Raw genomic sequence first — 6,527 nt, 5'->3', positions numbered from 1 at the left:
TGAGGCAGCCAAAGAAGCCGTATGACTCAGGAACTTTCTAATGGACTTAAATGTGATTCCTGGTTTGCCCAAGATCATCACAATTTATTATGATAATAGCGGTGCAGTTGCAAACTCGAAGGAACCACGAGCCCATAAGGCAAGTAAACATATAAAGCGCAAGTACCACCTGATACGAGACATCGTCAAGCGAGGAGAAGTTGTCGTCGCCAAGATTGCATCAGTAGATAACCTGGCAGATCCTTTCACTAAGGCCCTTCCGGCGAAAGCTTTCGATCGGCATGTGGAGGGGATGAGAATCAGATGTATGGCAACAGATATGACAGTTTAGTCTTTTAGTATAAGTGGGAGATTGTTGGAGTATATACTAAAAGCCTAGCTTTTGTAAACATTTATTTTTGAAATAAAAGAATCACATTGGTCAATATGTGCATTTATTTGTTAAATGAAATTGTTCGATTAATTTATATAGTAGATAACATGGAGTGTGGTGTCACACTCAGAAGATCATGTTGTCGGTTCTCTATAAATTATAAACAGTTGCTCACGACTAAGATGGAAAGGAATAAACAATCAGAATAGTCGTAGTGTAATTAAGTATTAGTTTATCTTGACTAATAAATTACACTGATACACTTTAAGTGTATTGAGTAGGACCATTTAGGTAAGTTTTTTTTGTACTGACTTAGTAAAAGAACTAGACCTTAGTTATTATGGAAGTGTGTGCTCTTAATCCTAATATAATAACAAGCACATATATTTAATATTTATTTCTTTGACTTATCAAAGGATGAGGTTTAGCTCGATAAATCAATATGCCCGATAAGTTGGGAAATGATATTACTTATAGTGTGTGTTGTTGATTATAGAAGGAATCTGTGTCCTAGTTATCTAGGTTGAGAATGCCCCCAAGAGGAACTCATAAGGATTGCCATGTTAAACCCTGCAGGTGGACTTAGTCCGATATGACAATAAAGTTGAGTGGTACTACTCTTGGAGCTAGATATTAATTAAGTGAGTAATCAGTAACTTACTTAATTAGTGGACATTCGTAATCTTAAACACAGGGAGACTAACACACTCATGATAAGAAGAATCCCATAATGTAATTTGGGATTGGTGCGGTAGTGCGATAATAACTCTCTAGTGGAATGAGTTATTATCGATGAACTTGAGTTGTGTGTTCGGGGCGAACACGGGATACTCAAGCTCATCGGAAGGCCAAAACCAATTTCTCCTCTAGGTCCCTGTCGTAGCCTCATTATAGCCTCAAGTCCATCCAAATGTAAGGCTCTTCTTGGTGTCCAAGAAGTGAGCCGGTCCAATGCTTGGTGACCAAGCAAGGGCCGGCCACATCCTCTTTATAGGGGCCGACCCTTTGCTTGGTGACCAAGCATGAAGGGGTCGGCCACAATATTCAAACAAGGAGGGTTGTTTTTGAATTTTTAAAATCTTCTCTTTATAGAAAACTATAAGTTTTAAAAGAGAGATTTTAATTTTAAAAACTTTCTTTATTTGAATTTGGCCACATGTTTTAATAGAGAGTTTTAAAAGTTTTAAAACTTTCCTTTTTTAACCATCCTCATGGTTTAAGAAAAAAAGGAAGAAAAGTTTTAAAATTTAAAATTTTCTATCATCATGTTAAAAAAGGAAATTTTGTAAGAGAAGTTTTAAATTTTAAAATATGGTTTTAAATTTTAAAATATGGTTTTAATTTTTAGAACTTTCCTTTTTTAACTCCTACTTTAGGAAAGAGAGCTTGTAAAATTTTATAAGAGTTTTCTTGTAAATTTTATAAAAAATATATTTCCTTTTTCCCCTTGATGAGGTGGCCGACCACCTTGCTTGGTGCCCAAGCAAGCCACCTTGCTTGGTGCCCAAGCAAGTGGCCGACCATATTAAAATTAATTAAAATCATAACAAAATTAAAATTGGTGATTGATTCAATCAAGAGGAAAGAAAAGGAAAAATAAAAAGGGAAAAGGAAAAACTCTTGGATGATTTTATTTTTTGTAAAAAGTTTTTCCTTATTTGATTTGGGTAAGTAATATAAAAGAAGGGGTGAGGGGGCTTCATGAGACACAACTCTTATTCTTTGACTTGGAGACTCTCTTGGTAGCCGACCCCTCTCTCCCTCTCTTCTCCCTTTTCTCTCTTTTCTATTGTGGTGGTGGTGGCCGAATATTACAAGGAGGAGAAGCTCTTTTGGGTGGTGTTCATCTTGGAGGATCGTCGCCCACACGACGTCCAAGGCGAGGCGAGGAATACGGCAGAAGATCTCGAGGTCATTAGCTTACAAAGAGAAGGTATAACTAGTAATTTTCTTCCGCATCATACTAGTTATTTTCTTTGTAAGAATTCTAAATACAAGAGGCAATTAGATCTAGTTTTTCGAATTTATTTTTTGAGTTTGTGTTTTTTCTTTTTCGAATTTGTGATTCGATTGTTCTGTTTGGTTAATATAGAGTTATTTAAGGTAATTAAATATTAACTTTCCTTAAAAGGCTTTGTCTAGGCGGTGGTGGTTGCTCCCATATCCAAGAAGGCCATGTGCCTCGCCATGCAGTCCTGGAAGCCAATTTTGGAAATTAATATTTAATGGAATTAATAACATAGGTGGATTTGAATCAATAGTGTTAAGTTCCGCTTGCGATTCAAATCTAAACCATCAAGAACAGATAAGTTAAATTTGGAATCAATGATGTTAAGTTCCGTCTGCGATTCCTAATTTAACTTCTAAAGAACACAATAGGTTATTTAAGGAAAGGTTCGACACTTGTACAAAAATTTTTGTACAGTGGAACCGCTACATTTTCCTAGGATTAACCAACACCGTTGTCTGCAAAAATAATAATATTGTGTGTGCATTGTGATGTCCCGTTTCCTGAAATAATAATAATGTTGTGTGCATTGTGTTGCCCTGTCGTCTGTAAAAAAATAATAATATTATCTGTGCATTGTGATGCCCCATCTCCTGCAATAATAATAATGGTGTGTGCATTATACACTATAAATACATACCATAACTGAAAACAATTCAATCACATTCTTTATCTCAAAAAATGAATGCTAGATATGAAGGTACGCCAAATTTATCATCCTCAAGCTTTGAAGATGATGAAATATTTGAATCACATAGAAGGCTTATCACTCAAACGATTTGCCTAAACAATGAAGTCATTTTGAATCATCTGAGTGAAGAAAGCAACAAAGGCAAACATCAAGGATCTATTCTTAGTCACATAGTGATCAATCGTAATAGAGAAGCCGTTGATCGTAGTCTATTCAATAATTACTTTGCTGAAAATCCTACATATAATGTTGTAACATTTCGAAGAAGATTCCGAATGGGAAGAAATTTATTTATGCATATTTTTAATGCGGTTAGTAATCATGATAATTATTTTCTGTAGAAAAGAGACGGAGTTGGAAAACTTGATTTGTCAGGTTTACAAAAAATAACAGTTGCATTTCGAATATTGGCATATGGTGTATTGCAAACGCTATTGATGAGTACTTCAAAATAGGAGAATCAACTATCATAGAAAGTGTGAAAAGAATTTGTCGTGCTGTTGTCGAAGTATTTGGAAGATAGTACCTGCGATTACCCAATGCTAATGGTTTTACCATGCTTCTTCATATTGGTAAGCAGTGTGGTTTTCTTGGTATGTTGGGTAGTCTAGATTACATGCATTGGACGTGGAAAAATTGCTCAACAGCATGGGCTGGGCAATATTCTGGTCACAGTGGAAAGCCAACAATTATTCTAAAAGTTATAGTTGATTATGATCTTTGGATATGACATGCATATTTTGGTTTACTCGGATCTAACAATGACATTAATGTATTGTTGTCTTCTCATCTTTTTTCTAATCTTGCTCAAGGTATTGCTCCTCCTACTTGTTATGTCATTCAAGAAAAAGAGTACAACATGGATTACTATTTAGCTGATGGTATATACCCAATGGTCTACACTTGTTCAAACAATTCATATCCACGCGATACAAAGAATAGGTTGTTTGCAATGAAACAACAAGCATGTAGAAAAGATGTTGAGCGAGCATTTGAAGTGCTCCAATCACGCTTTGCAATTGTTGTAGGATCTTCACGTTTTTGGTAGAAAATTATTTTACATGATATAATGACTTTATGTATTATTATGCATAATATGACAATTGAAAAAGAGCACGATATGAATGCATCAATTGCTGATCAAGGTGAAGTCTTGTCGGCTACAAATGTCTTTAAATATTGGTATATCTATTAAATTATTTTCATAAATTAAGAATGAAAGTACTAATTTTTATTTACTTGTAACTAAAAATATAATATCATAAAAATTAGTTATTATGTACCATAAAATTATTAATTTTAATATTAATTATTATCACAATAAAAATATTTAACAAATCAATATGTATGTTGAATAATAAATTATAAGATGGAAAAATAGAATATTCTAAGAAATATTTTTTTAAGATAGAAAATAGTATATATTGGTTAGAGTTGAAAAAATATGTTAGTGTGTATACTAAAAGCCTAGCTTTTGGTATAAACATTTATCTAGAAATAAGAATCACATTGGTCAAATGTTTACATTTATGATAAATGTAGTTGTTCAATTAATTTATATTGTGGATAACATGGTGTGTGGTGTCACACACAGAGGATCATGTTATCAGTATCTTATAAATTATAAACAGTAGCTCACGACCATAATGGAAAGGAACAAACCATTGGAAGGTCGTAGTGTAATTAGGTATTAGTTTATCTTAACTATATAATTACACTAGTACACTTAGAGTGTATTGAGTAGGACCATTAGAGGTCGTTTCTTTTATACTGACTTTATAAAGAAACAAAGACCTCAGTTATTATGGAAGTGTGTGCTCTTAATCCTAATATAATAACAAGCACATATATTTGATATTTATTTCTTTAATTTATCAATGGGTGAGATTTAGTTCGATGAATCAATAAGCCCGATAAGTTGGGAAATGATATCACTTATAGTGTGTGTTGTTGATTATAGAAGGAAACTGTGTCCTAGTGATCTATGTTGAGAATGTCCCCAAGAGGAGCTCATAAGGATTGTCATGTTAAACCCTGCAGGTGGACTTAGTCCGACATGACGATGAAGTTGAGTGGTACTACTCTTGGAGCTAGATATTAATTAAGTGAGTTGTTAGTAACTTACTTAATTAGTGGACATTTGTTATCTTAAACACAGGGAGACTAACACACTCATGATAAGAAGGAGCCCAAAATGTAATTTGGGATTGGTGCGGTAGTTCAATAATAGTTCTCTAGTGGAATGAATTATTATTGATAAAATTAAGTTGTGTGTTCGGGGCGAGCACGGGATGCTTAATTTTATCGGGAGACCAAAACCAATTCCTCCTCTCGGTCCCTATCGTAGCCTCTTAATTATAGAGTACTATACCCACCTATACCCACCTTCTTACCCATCCTATAGGGGTCGGCCAAGCTAGCTTGGAGACCAAGCTAGGGCCGGCCATGGGTATGTTCATGGGTGAATTCATGTGGTCGTCCCTATTAAAATAAAAAGGAATTTTAATTTTAAAATTTTTCTTATGTGGATAATATAATTTAAAAAAGAGTTTAAAAATTTAAATCCTTCATTTTATAAGATTCTACAAAAGATTAAGAGAAGAGTTAAAATCTCTTTCCTTATTTGTAGATTAAAAGGTTGATTTTAATTTTGGTAAAAACTTTCCTTTTAATTATATTCATGATTTAAAAGAAAGTTTGAAAATTAAAAATTCTCTTTTATTAGTTTCTACAAAAGATTAAGAAAAGATTTAATATCTTTCCTTATTTGTAGATTGAAAGGAGATTTTAATTTTTAGAGATAACTTTCCTTTTTGGAAATTATCCACATGTTTAAAAGAAAGATTTTAATTTATAAAATTTCTTTTTATTAACCAATCATGAAGGGATTAAAATTATTGGAGAAATTTTATAAATTTCTAGAAACAAATTAGGAAGTTTTAATTTTGTTTTAATTAAAACTCTCCTTGTTTTGGGGAGAAGAGTGGCCGGCCATTATAATTTGAAAAGAGAAAATTATTTTAATTAAATAAATTTTCCTTTTCAATGGCAAAAAAATTAAGGAAGTTTTATTAAATTTTCCTTATTTGCCAAGACCAAGGATTATAAAAGAGGGGGTAGAGGAAGCTTCAAGGTGAACGACTCTATTCTATTTTTCCTCTCTTTTCTCTTTGGTTGTGGCCGGCCCTTTCTTTCCTCTCCTCTCCTTTGTGTGGCGAAACCTTCTCATGGTGGAGATATCTTTGGTGGCCGGATCTAAGAAGGAGAAGGAGAGAAAAGAAGCCTCTTTTCTAGCATCCCTTGGAGCATGGTGGTGGTGGCGAACCTCTTCATCCTAGGAGAAGTTTTGATGGCGAAACTTGTAAGGAAGAAGAAGGTGCTTGGTGGTTCTCATCTCGGAAGATCGTTGCCCACACAACGTCCGAGGTTAGAAGAGGAATCGGTAGAAGATTAAG

This window comes from Zingiber officinale, chromosome 11B (genome assembly GCF_018446385.1).
Source record: "Zingiber officinale cultivar Zhangliang chromosome 11B, Zo_v1.1, whole genome shotgun sequence".
Classification (NCBI taxonomy): Eukaryota; Viridiplantae; Streptophyta; class Magnoliopsida; order Zingiberales; family Zingiberaceae; genus Zingiber; species Zingiber officinale.
This window is presented reverse-complemented; position numbering follows the sequence as displayed.